Here is a 12870-nt window from a genome sequence, read left to right as displayed (position 1 = left end):
AGAAGAGTAATAGCCACCTTTTGCCAGTAGTAACAATTTAAAATGAATTAATTTTACTTTACTGGCATTCAAAAATAACTGAAGGTAACTGTAAATTTCTACCAATCATTAGGCTACTAATAGTAGTTAAAATTATTAAATGCATTGCTAAAATAACATCATATTCAAAATTTGTCAATTTTACAATTCCAGCTTACAATTAAATCCTGGATAAGTTATCATTCAAAGGGTACTTTTTTTTTTTTCATTTGCTTTATTAGTTGGAGGCTAATTACTTTACAATATTGTAGTGGTTTTTGTCATACATTGACATGAATCAGCCATGGATTTACATGTATTCCCCATCCTGATCCCCCCTCTCCCACCTCCCTCCCCACCCCATCCCTCTGGGTCTTCCCAGTGCACCAGCCCTGAGCACTTGTCTCATGCATCCAACCTGGGCTGGTGATCTGTTTCACCCTAGATAATATACATGTTTCGATGCTGTTCTCTCGAAACATCCCACCCTCGCCTTCTCCCACAGAGTCCAAAAGTCTGTTCTGTACATCTGTGTCTCTTTTTCTGTTTTGCATATAAGGTTATCGTTACCATCTTTCTAAATTCCATATGTATGCATTAGTATACTATATTGGTCTTTATCTTTCTGGCTTACTTCACTCTGTATAATGGGCTCCAGTTTCATCCATCTCATTAGAACTGATTCAAATGAATTCTTTTTAATGGCTGAGTAATATTCCATGGTGTATATGTACCACAGCTTCCTTATCCATTCGTCTGCTGATGGGCATCTAGGTTGCTTCCATGTCCTGGCTATTATAAACAGCTGCACATCTTTTTAATTCCTATATAGTCCTAATCTTTGGCTCCAAGAATGAGAGGGCAAGTTGTCCTGAAGTCCTGCCAGGCCCGACTGGTGAGAGAGGGATCCTACAGGAAGACCTGAGTGGTAGGGCTGGTAGAGGTAGGGGCGGATGGCATGCTACTGCTTCCATGGAGCCCTTCATGGAGCACAAAGTATATTTCCCACCCGCATGAAACTTACAGGTGAATCAGGGAATGGGTAGTTTTGTACTGTATCAACTTAGCTTCCCCTTTTGTATATTATTGTTGTTTAGTTGCTGAGTCATGTCCGACTCCTTGTGACCCTGTGGACTGTAGCTGCGCAGGCTACCCTGTCCATGGGATTTCCCAGGCAAGAATGCTGGAGTGGGTTGCCATTCCCTTCTCCAGGGGTTCTTCCTGACCCAGGGATTGAACCCACATCTCCTGAGCTGGCAGGCAGATTCTTTACCACTCAGACACCAGGGAAGCCCCCCTTTTGTGTGTAGTCCTGGTTTAATGTTGGCCACAAGGAACATCATGAAATTTTATCATTGTGAAATTTGGAAGGGGAAGTTGGTGTAAGGTATCAGGGGCCCTTGCCCTCATACGCAGTCACTGCTCTGCTGGTTTAGGTTGGTGGCATCAGGCAACAGCCAGCCTGCAGCTCCTACAACTCCTGCCTCATCAACTCCCTCAGTTTTTCTGAGTCCTGGGACAGACACTCATGTGTTTCCCTGGTGAAGAGTACCAGGTTCTTCTACATGTTACCCACACCATCAAGGTTAGAGGTTTCTATAGATGGAATGTGTTCCTATAAAATCCATATGTTGCAATCTAATCTCCAACTTCATGAGTATGAAAGAGATCCCAGAGAGTTTCCCCATCCCTCCACTGGGTGAAGTTACCGAGAAAAGATGGGAATCTATGAACCAGGAAGTGGTCTCTCACCAGACTTTGAATCTGTTGGCACCTTGATCTTGGACTTCCCAAAGACCAGAACCATGAGAAATAAATTTCTGTTGTTTATAAGCCACTCAGTGTATGGCATTTAGCCGTAGAAGCCTGAATAGACTAAGACACAGGTGGTATGAGATGAACATGGGTTCCAGTTGTCCTCATGGATTACTGTTTGTTCTTGCTCTCTGCATTTCATGCCTAGCATTTCTTCCTAACTGCTAATCCTGCCGATCTATGGAGACTTCAGGCCCACCACCAGAGGCAAGGCAACAGCCTTCCACAGACTCTACTAGCACCCACAATTGCAAAAGGTCTAATCCCTGTAATGCATCTTGTTTTTGCTATCACTCAAGGTGGTTCTATTTCTCTGATCAAATCTGAGTGATAAAGGGAGACAGACATTTCTCAAAGAATCATGCGACATACTCTACTGATTGTGTTAGGGCATCTGATGGGAGAGTATGAGCTACCGTGAGAGCATATAAATACAGTGCCTTAATTATATTAGGGAAGGAGTGTCATGGAAAGCCTCTTGAAGAAGTAATATTTTACCACTGATCTGGAGTTTGAGTAGACACTAGCCAGGTCAAGAGTTAAACAAGAGGAAAGCAGTGGGCAAGAGCTCTGAGGTCTGCCCCACTACAGGAATGAAAGAAACCAGAGTGGCCAGGGCAGAAGGAAGGAGGCAATGAGTGGCAGAGGGACCAGGCCATCAGGGCCCCGTACTTAGTTCAAGGTCTTCAGGCTTTACTCAAAGGGAATATGACAGGAGCAGATTTCTGTTTTTAAAAGAGTACTCTGGCTGCTATGCAAACAAACTGATTATCTGTATATCTGCAAATAACCATCTGATTATTGACAATTAAGAATTATTCTATAATGGAATTCAAAATTCAGCACTTGGCTGCCTCTTGAAATAAAAGTTATCTGCCAAAAACTCACAGCATCTAGGAAAATAAAGACTCTGGCCCCCAAATAAAAAATGGTCCCAGACCATTTGAAGCCAGACCATCATATATGTGGACGGTGGCTTAATCGTTATTCTTGACAATTATGTGATTGTAGTATCATAGATGCCTTATGCCTTCACGCTGTCAGCAGGGGTAAGCAAGGCAAACTCTACAATGTCAAGCTTCTGACTGCAAATTAGAAAGAGAAGATTATTTGATTCCAAGTTTAAAAACATGCTGACCTTATTCTGACACAGAGGTCTTCTTAAATATCACAGAATCTCTGTCCATTAGATCTCGAGTGATATCTCAATTATCACAGGGTGATAATTTTGCCTGCAAAAATCATCTTGTTCCAGCAGTGGAGATGCCTTCCACCACCTCTGTTGCACTGAGGATTTTTCTTGTTCATTTTATTTCTCCTCAGCAAGGAGATTTGAGGCAATAGTTCATCAAATTTCAAAAAGTGTATTTCCAGGACTCTTTGCTAATTTAAATGGCCAAAGTCTGAGTCATGTAGAGATAAAAAATAACCAAGGTGATGATGATGATGGAATATGGAGAGGTAAGGGAAGACTGGCTTAAGAACAAGTTCTTTAAATGGAAAGGATTGAAAAATATAAGTATGGGTTTGGATTGGTTGTTTTACCCAAAGAAAGAAAACTCCAATAATGAAGATGGATAAATACTGAAAAATAAAGAATAAGAAACAGGAGGGCATTATAATGGGTCTGATGAATGAACGAGTTGTAGCTGTGGGGACAAACAGTGTAAATGCTAGACTCTTTTAAGAAGTAGAGGCAACAAGACCTGGAGTTTGCTGGGATATTAGCAGGATAGCAGAAATGATGACTTAGTAAGGATAATAAGGTTGAAACTGAGGGTTCTGGGGAATGGTAGAGATATTTTTATTTCAAAAAAAAAATTTGAAATTGTATAGTGCTAATGAGGAAGGTGGTAACTCTGGGCCTTTTCTGTAGGTTAAAGAGAAGAACCGAAACTTCTTTTAAACTATAACAGAATTTCCATTTTCCTCAGATATTCAAATACATTCAGACTACTTCAGTCTAGAGACTATAGAGACCTAGATATCTGAGAAGGGAAGGCTTTATTTTCAAAATGGCACAACACACAGACAGTCTCTCAGGCCAGAATGGGTAAAAGTCAAAGGCCTTTACTGGTCTTAGGTCTTAGGTCTTGGGCCTTAGGTCTTAGGTCTTCCCTTTTCTGTTAAGTTTGCAGCCATGGTGAATTAATGCAGAGGGTAAGTATTTCAGAGTGGAATTGTCATAAGGATGTGGGTGGTATTTTGGTTCTGTGTATTCACCTGAACTACCTGTAGTTATATCTAAGACAAATAGTATTGTAAGACTGTGACCATGCAGTTGGATGTTCTCCTATTCAGATTACAGGCTGCCCTTGGTAGTCACTGGAACTAGTGCATATGTTCTGGGGGGAAAAGAGTGTGCAAGGAAGAGATGGTATTCGCTGCCAGCCTCCACCTCCCTCCCCCTCCCCCCACCCAGGTCCCCTCCTCTACCTAGTCCACCGGTCCCAGTTTGAGTGATCCTTTCTCTTGCACCTCCTGGAATTCTCACTCACCTCTTCCTTATCTGGGCCTTTCTCTGCTCCTAGACACTGTAAGTAGGAGAACAGATTCCATTATTTATGTGTTGGCAAGGGAAAAATAGCAATTCTTATCTGTGATGAAATTGCCTCAGATGAGGGAGTGGTGAACATTCCATTATATCACTCAGAGCAGAATATGGGGCTGAGAGTTATATTTTTAATCTGTAAAGAATATTCTGCTGGAATGAGTTTGGAGTCAGTTTCTAAGGGCTGGTGCTCCAACTTTAGGGCCCAAAGGGGGAGCTGGTAGAGTCTGTTGTGCAACATATGCCCTGATTCTAGGTAGCTTCTGGAGACAGACTTCATTGGGGTTCAGAGTCCATACCCCCTTTTTTTCAATATAAAAACAATATTCATTTCAACTTTCATTGTCTTTGATGGCTACCATGGATATTCAAAATCTTCAAACTTTTTCCTCCCATCTTTCTCCCTTCAACTGATAAGTGCACAAATCACCTTGCTGTTGTTCAGTTGCTCAGTTGTGTCCCACTCTTTGTGACCCCATGGACTGCAGGAAAACAGGCTTCCCTGTCCTTCACCATCCCCCGGAGCTTGTTCAAACTCATATCCATTGAGTCGGTGATGCCATCCAACCATCTCATCCTCTATCATCCCCTTCTATTCCTGCCTTTAATCTTTTCCAGCATCACGGTCTTTCCTAATGAGTCGGCTGTTCACATCAAGTGGCCCAAGTATTGGAGCTTCAGTTCCAGCATTAGTCCTTCCAGTGAGTATTCAGGACTGATTTCCTTTAGGATGGACTGGTTGGATCTCCTTGCAGTCCAAGGGACTCTCAAGAGTCTTCTCCAACACCACAGTTCAAAAGCATCAGTTCTTCAGCCCTTAGCCTTCTTTATGGTCCAGCTCTCACATCCACACATGACTACTGGAAAAACCATAGCTTTGACTAAACATGGTCTGACAAAACATGGTCCACTGGGGGAGGGAATGGCAACTACTTCAGCATTCTTGCCTTGAGAACCCTGTGAATAGTAGGAAAAGGCACAGATCACTATGTTGTTTTTAAAAGTTTTTGTTTTTGGAAAGATTGGAGCTCCAGAAAATCTAGACAATTCTTAATCAAGACTATCCCAAGAGTTACTGTTTAATAGATATAGAGTTTCAAGATGACAAAAAAGCTCTGGAAATGGGTTGTGGTGATGATTGCAGAACAATGTGAATATTCTTAATGCCACTGAATTGAACACTTAAAAATGGTTGCAGTGGTAAATATTATATATATTTTACCACAATTTTTTAAAAAGTCAGGCTAGTGATTCCCTCAAAGAGCTATGGTTGGGAGTGTATTTTGGGAGGGCTTAGCATATATCTGTTTTTCCTCTAGAGATTATATGTCTATTTAGAAGTTATTATATTTACCTGTACTTTGCATTCTAGCATAAAATTATTTTTATTGGTAAAAAAAAATAATTAAAAGGTTGTTTTTTTTTTTTTTAAATCTATCCCAAGTAGTAAGAATTATGAGGACTTGGAAAGTCCCTTCCCCTGATTTGGGCATCATTTTTTATTTTTAATGTAAAGTGAATGAGTAAAGTGAATGAGTTCAAAAAGTCATGGAAGCCTTTCTGGTGCTAACATCCTGTAATTGTATAAAATAACTGCTTGTGAATGAAATGACAAAAAAAAGCAAACATTCATGAAGTATTATCTATTTTAGCTGTGTTTCCCTTCAGAGAAATTGAAAATTCAAGGGGAAAAAATAAACCCTGGTGGCAACGAAACCCACTGACTATTATGAAGGAGTATAGATTGTCTAATGTAGAGTATAGATCAAGATGGCTGCCCTCTAAGATACAAAACTTGTAGAGAATGGAATGTTTGTCACTTAGTCTAAGGCAGGAGGGAAAAGAAAGTTCCACAGGTGGTCAGATGGGGGCAGGTGTGGGGAGGAAGCCTGAGCTGGAGAGACTGGAAGCCCTTCTACCATCTCCAAGGAAGAAGGGGCCAGCACCCACATGTGCCCTCATCACTTTCACATGTAGGGCTGTCCAGTGTCAACTCTGCTTCTGCATAAAATGAGGTTCCTCCCCATAAGTCTTTAATTTCCAGATTCATCCAAGAAGCCTCAGTGGGCGATATACCTAATGAGTGCCTTTTTAATGATGTTCTATTTTCCAAAACGCCTGCTCATCCTTTGAGGCCCACTTGAAAGCTTCACACTCCTCAAGGCCTTCATGAATCGCACCATCCCTGTCCTTTGATTTCCATGACACAACTGTCTCCTCATGCTCTTCCTGCTTCTCACCCCCTCCTTTTTACTTCTCTGACTCCAATTTTTCTCCCACCTTCGAACTTCTTAGAGCACCTAATGTCTCAAAAGCTCATTCAGAAATGTACCATGTATTGTCTCAGAAATCTTCACTAACAAAAGGGCTGGCAAACCATGGCCTGAAGCCCAACTGTTTTTATAAATAAAGATTTATGGAGACATGGCGGCACTTATTCATTGATGTCTTGTCTCTGGCCTCTTTTGTGCTCCAGTGGTAGAGTTGATAAGTTGCCACCCAGACCATATGACCCACAAAGACTAAAACATATACTCTCTGGTCTTTTACATTCACTGATCCTTGCTCTAATGAATGAAGCTATTAATATTTCTTTTGCATCACTACCTTTATTAAGTCTGTGTTTTATTTATCTCCAACTTGAGGACAGGGACCAAGTCTAAAATATTTTTGTGCCCATTCAAGCCTCATCTCACTGTCTTGTACTTTGTTAGAATCTCAGTAAATAATGATTACTGAACGAACCACTTCATGAATGAATGAACAAATGAATTATTGAGATAGCAAAACTACCAGTATTTTTAATTGTTGTTGAAATCAGATTGTCTGAATCTCTAAACAGAATCAATATCTTCTCTTAGCTTGCTGCCTGAGGCACATCTGGCTTCTTTTCATCCTCTGTAGACATCAAGCTAGCGCAGTGATTGGGCACAGCTTTCCTTGTGGCTCAGACAGAAAATAATCTGCCTCCAGTGTAGGAGACCTGGATTTGATCCCTGGGTCAGTAAGATCCCCCTGGAGAAGGGAATGGCAACACACTTCAATATTTTTGCTTGGGCAATCCCATGGACAGAGGAGCTTGGTGGGCTTTAGAATCCACGGGGTCACAAAGAGTTGGACTCGACCAAGTGACTAACACTTCTGAGGCCAGAGAGCTTGGGGTTTGCATCCTGGCTCTGGTTCTCGCACCTGTGTGACACTAATGGCATTCTTAAGTTCTAGGATTCACCTCCTCATCTGTAAAATCATGAGAACAGCAGTAACTTTATTATCAGGGTAACGTGAGCATTTTTAAGTAAAATGATGTATCTTAAGTGTTAGCTATGGTGCTGGGACACAGTAAACTGTCTAAAAATGCTTGGGAATTGTTATTGCCTCATTGCAATTGCAACTCATCCCCTTCACTCCCCCTTCCTACACCTAATTCAAATTCCTTTAAAACAAAGGTGTTTTCTCTACATTTCTTGTACTTTGGATTCTAGAGTTAGAAAGTTAGGGTTCTCTTGGCAGTGAAAGAGGGTAGCAGTGGACAGATATGTTCCTATTGAATTGTCTGAATTCTCTTGCCATAGAAAAGCAACAACCACCTTTGCTTAGTAATCAATTTAGAAGCTCAATAAATGCAATAAGTAGTTTTTGTAAAATGGTAGCCAACTAGAGAAGTGAATGAGTGCAGTCACTTACAGGCTGAAATAGCATATTTCATCAGGCTCAGTTCCTGATGAAAAATAAACATCAAGGGCAAACTTGAAGGTGAATAAAATACCCAAAAGTCAATGGACTAGGAAAAGAAGGTGGAGTAGTATTTTACTTTGATATTGGCAGTTGACAAAACCAGTTACTCCCTCACTTAACAGCATCTTCAGTGCTTCAGGCTATTTTGGATGCAAAGCGTACATCAATCAAAATAATCAGATAAAAATTCTGCTCTTGTGGAGTTACAGCCCAGTGAGGGATAGATAGATAAATTTTGTAGCATTAAAGGTGATAACTGCTATAGTGAAAAATATAGAGTAGGATAGAAAGGATCAGAAAGAGAAAACAGAATGAACTGATGTTTGCAGCTTTAAATAGGATGATCAGAAGACATTTGAACAAAATTGTGAAGGATCCAAGAGAGTGAACCACAGGGACATCTGGAGGAAAAAAATTACAAGCAGAGGAAATACACTGTATAAATGCCCCCAAAGCAGAAATGTGTCTGGCTTGGGCAAGGAACAATAAGGAAGCTAGTATAGAGGCCAGAAATCATAATAATAGTAATAAAGTAGCTGACTTCTGCTGCGCCCTCAACTATTCTCTGAGCAGTCTTCTAAGCATTATTATATATAATCTTCAAAACCTTCTCACAATGTCAGCAGAGTTATTTTTTCCATTTTATCAGTAAATAAACCAAGATTGTTAAAATGTTGAATAATTTGCATGAGATTACACAGCTAGCAACCACAGGAGCCAGATGTCTCCAATTCTAAAGCTCATGCTCTTTCTTTTTTAATTTTAAATTAATTTATTTTTTAATTGAAGGATAATTGCTTTACAGAATTGTGTTGGTTTCTGCCCAACATCAACATGAATCAGCCATAGGTATACATAAGCCCCCTCCCTCTTGAACCCCCCTTCCACCTCCTTCCCCATCCCAGCCCTCTAGGTTGTTATAAGAGCCTGGGTTTGAGTTCCCCGAGTCATCTTTGCCATGACACTTTTTGCTCTGTCCAAAGTCTGTCTGTCTTGGAGATCTGGACTGGATTAGCTCTGCTCTGTTCCCTACCTGTCAAAACTGCACAGTTCTTTGTTCTGACCTCTTTTACTGGTTAAATTGTCCTTTAGATGCATTTTCATTCAAGTACAGAGTATAACATGTTAGCAGGGGTTTTCCATGGCCCCTTGACCACCTTGTGACATTTCCAAATTCTTTCCTCTTCTTTCCCATTCTAATCCTCCATAATTTTATCAGCTCTGCCTTTGTATACAAAACAGATCAGCCTCAAGGAGAAATCTCTACACCAGAGGGTAACCACATCCTTTCTGGCCTTCCTCTATAGATCAACTGATGTCTGGTGGAGCCTTTTAGAATTAACTTTTACTTCACAAATATAGGATTGTGGGCACTCATACTCAGAGACATTGCTTTTGCAAGTTATTTTGGTAAATCCTTTTTCCTTCCTCTTTTGTTTATTTTTGTATACAGTTTTAAAGATTCATCTCAGCCTTTGACAGTATTATTTTAAAATTTTCTAAATTCTCAACCTAATTTTCCACTTTCTTAATCAAATGCAAAGTAGATTAAAAATAAAGCCAGGAAATACTGCTGAAGTTTTAAAAGTCTGTTCATTTCTCTATCTGTTGATGAATGTTTCTCATCAGAATTCCTTTGAGCATTATCCTTGTCCAGATTAAATCACCTCTTCCTCTCTTCAAAGAAAACACAAGAGGATTGAACTACTTTTCCTTCTTCAATATTTATAATATATTTTCTCCTGTTAAAATTATGTGTCAAATTTCAAACCAGAACCAAAAGGACAGAATGTTCATTCCTCTGTTAGGTTATAAAATCCTTGAGCTAAAAGGACAATGATCTTGACAAGGAAGAAATTGATCTTTTTTGTATTAGTATCTGAACAAAAATGGAAAAAAAGAGAGTGGAAAATTTGAATATTTTCCCTATAAAGAATTTCAAATAGAATGCAATGAGAAAAACTTCAACTATTATACCAATAGAATTGCTCCATTATTATTCAAACTGCTACAGTGATATGTTTCTACCAGTTTTTTTGTAAGGTGTCCTTCAGATAATTTTTGGCCTTCTCTCTATTTCTTTTTTAATCCATCTTATATTTTAGGGTCCGTTTGAGGTGTTTATTTAAAGTTTTGCATATATATGTGTGTATAGATATATATATAAAACAGTCATCAAACATTGCCCCTAGGAGTAAAAAATGTGGGGGAAAAGGTCAACTTCAATATCCACCTGTTGGATTGGCCACATTAAGACAAATTCTGCAACAACGCTTGTCTCTTCCACAGCCCATCCCTCCCCATCTTCTAATAAAAGTTAATGGTTTTAGAAAAACATCAACGACACAATTTTAAGTTTAAAAAAAAAAAACCATGAAAAAAATGCAACGTCAAGGTAGATAGAAGAACAGTCCCGGGTATCTGAAAGGTGTATGCTTGTTGTTAGTATATGCAGGTGCATGTTTGTTGTTAGTATATGCAATATGTAAATAAAAACACAGCAGAACTAGATGAGGACCCTCAGTGGGAGGCAGAAATAGATGGTTTTTGTTTTTTTCATAAGCTTTATGTATTAATTTCCTACTGCTGCTGTAACAAATTACCACAAATTTAGTGGTAAATTAAAACAACACAGATTTGTTATCTTACAGTTGTGGAGGTCAAACGTCTGAAATGAGTCTTACTGGGTCAAAGTTAAGATGTCAGCAGTGCTGTTTTCCTTCTGGAGACTGCAGGAGAGAATCTGTTTTCTTTACCTTTTCCATCTTTTAGATGCCACCTACAATCCTTGGATCATGACCCCTTCCTCCATCTTCCAAGTTCATTGCTCCAACTTCTGGTCCCCTCATCACAGCTCCTTTTCTGACTTTAATCCTCTTGCCTCCCTCTTTCAGAGGCCATTGTGGTTACATCAAGCTCACTTGGATAATTCAAGAAAATCTTCCTGTCTCATGACCCTCAACTTGATTATATCCTCAATGTTCCGTTTGCTGTGAAAGTTAATATAGTCATAGGTTCCAGAGATGAGGACATGAGCATCTTTGGGGGACCATTATTCTGTCAATCACTCTTTGAAAAACAATGTAACATTATTGGGAGTTTATTTTTCCCCTAGAAGTCATTGTTCTCAATAGTTTAATAGTTTCATAGTATAACTGTAAAATTTCTAGAAAGCTTCAACTAGAGTGTATTATTCAAGTAAAATAGATTGAATGATTAACTTTAGTTTTTGTTACTTTTGAAATAATTTGTTTTTTTCAAGATAATGCTAGAAATTAGTGAATTTATAGTTCCCCATATTTTCTTTTTTTTTTTTTTTCGTTATTTGGGGCTTCTTTTAACCACAGTTGCATTTTTTTATTTGACAAAATGTCTTGAAAATATTGTTCAGTGCAGTTTATGGTTGATATTGAATCTATTTTTTCACTTTTTAACATGAGAAAAGATAGATATTGTGTTAAATGTCAATGAATTATACCAACAAATGTCATTAACAGTAAAATAAATGACAAAGATATTAACTTTTAAAAAGATAATTTTATTTATTTCTTTAGGCTGTGCTGGGTCTTCATGGTGCACAGGCTGTTTTCTGGTTGTGGTCAGTGGGATCTACTCTCTAGTTGAGGAGTATAGGCTTCCGGTTGCAGAATGAGAAGCTTTTCTTGTTTTGGCTCTTGGGCTCTAGAGCACAGGCTCAGTAGTTGTAGTGCATGGGCTGGTTGTTCTGCAGCATGTGGGTTTTTCCTGGATCAGGGATTGAACCTATGTCTCCTGCTTTGGCAGGTGAGTTCTTTGCCACTGAGCCTCTAGGGGAGACCCAAGATACTAACTTTTAAATAATAATTCATCAATGGGTAAAGAAGATGTGGTGTGCATTCATGTGTGTGTGTGTGTATGAATACTATTGTTGTTGTTTAGTTGCTAAGTCATGTCTGATTCTTTTCAACTCCATGGACTATAGCCCACCAGGCTTCTCTGTCCATGGGATTTCCTAGGCAAGGATACTGGAGTGGGTTGCAGTTTCCTTCCCCAGGGGCTCTTCCCAACTCAGGGATGGAACCCATGTTTCCTGCATTGGCAGGCAGATTCTTTACTACTGAGCCACCAGGGAGAATACTACTCAGCCATAAAAAGAATGAAATAATGCCATTTGCAGTAACTCGGATGGACCTAGAGATGATCATGCTAAATGAGGTAAGTCAGAAAGAGAAAGACAGATACCACATGACATCACTCACATGTGTAATCTAAAATACGATGTGTCAATGTATGGCAAAACCACTACAATACTGTAAAGTAATTAGCTTCCAATTAAATAAATTTATATTAAAAAATAAAATAAAATATGACACAAATGAGCTCATTTGCAAAACAGAATCAGTCTCACCAATGTAGAAAGAAAATTTATGATTATCACAGGGGAAAAGAGGTGGGGGAAGGATAAATTAGGAATTTGGGATTAGCAGATACAAACTACTATATATAAACATAGACAACAAGATCCTACTGTATAGCACAGGGAACTGTATTTAATATCATGTAATAAACCATAATGGAAAATAATATGAAGAAAGAATATATGGGTGTGTATATAACTGAATCACTTTGCTGTATACCAGAAGCTAACACAATACTGTAAATGAATTATACTCCAATAAATAAATAAATTATCAAATTCTAATATTTACATTAAAGATACATGACTTTTGATGCTTTTAAAACTTGGCCCAAATGGTGGATAATAATAGAAT

This window comes from Cervus canadensis, chromosome 15 (assembly GCF_019320065.1).
Source record: "Cervus canadensis isolate Bull #8, Minnesota chromosome 15, ASM1932006v1, whole genome shotgun sequence".
Classification (NCBI taxonomy): domain Eukaryota; kingdom Metazoa; phylum Chordata; class Mammalia; order Artiodactyla; family Cervidae; genus Cervus; species Cervus canadensis.
The sequence above is the reverse complement of the archived record's forward strand: the minus strand, read 5'-3'. Positions refer to the sequence as shown.